We start from the raw sequence: 1221 nt of genomic DNA on the forward strand, positions 1-1221 counted from the left end.
GCATGATGGGCAATTTTGAGACAATTTGTGAAATCACAGGCTACAAGCAATACCCATTCCATTCTTATTTCCATGCTGCTTTAGTTTTGTCTTTGACAGAGATTCCACTATGTAAGCCATGCAATTCAGAGGCAAAAGGGGACAATCCAAAAGATAAATTTAGTATTCGTTCTGTTTTTAAAGAACTGTTTCTAGCTAATAAGAGGAACCAACTAGTAAATGGATGTTCTCTGCTTCACAAACAAACTTGTCAGGGGAAGAAAAAGAAGTTTAAACCTTCACATCTGAAAACGGGTGCTTTAAAGATTCTGCCAATATGGGCCTAAATGTGAAGTTTTGTTGCACTTTCAAAAGAGCAATTAAAATTCTTTGAAAACGCTCTGCTAACTGTCAGGTTTAGTATTGATCTCAAGTTTGCATGACTGTTTTTGTCTCCACAAATTATGGAAAAGGATGTAGAACTGATCAGAAACTCCTGAATCTACCAGTAGGCCAGAAACGATGTACTCAGAAACTGAAGACAGAACAGCACCTCTGCCTTTGGAAGGGATGTTATCATGATCATAGAAATTGGAAGAGGGTGATAAAGAAGGCAGAAATCTGTTGTATTCTGTTAAAATGAGATGTGACCTTTACAGGAAGTCATAAAAGGCATCCTTTTAAAGGCTGGAAGTACTGGTGAAATGTTTGAAAGTTTAAAGTTACAAAATTCTTCTATTCATTTCCCTTTGAAGAAGGGAACTATTTGGCAAAGGTAGGTGAAGTGCAGTCTGAAGTAATGTCTGGTTACACCATATAGCTGCACCATACAGCTGCATCTCATATAGCCCCATATAACCCACTGAGATTCTGTGAGGTTTTTGTTTAGCAATGTTAAGCAGTCTAATCTGTCTAAAAAGCCTGTGCTAGTATTTTTCATGTTGCCAACATTTCTAAAACAAGCCTAAGAGATGTGTCTTTGATATCAAGAATTAACTTAAACCCTGTAAACACTTTATCAGTAGAAAACATCTATCACCTTACAGTGAGTCACAGTAAAAGAGGCTTTGTTTTACTTTAACTGTGCTCTTTTACAGAAAGTTTGTCTTTTCCAGAATAGCAACGAATTTACTATAGAAACAGTATAAGAACATTCTACCCTGAAACAAATACATGTAGATGCTTTTCCCTTACATGAATTAACGAGAGATTAATGCTGTCTGCACTTAACCTTTGTACCAG

Source organism: Aythya marila (genome assembly GCF_965140915.1).
Source record: "Aythya marila genome assembly, chromosome: Z".
Classification (NCBI taxonomy): Eukaryota; Metazoa; Chordata; class Aves; order Anseriformes; family Anatidae; genus Aythya; species Aythya marila.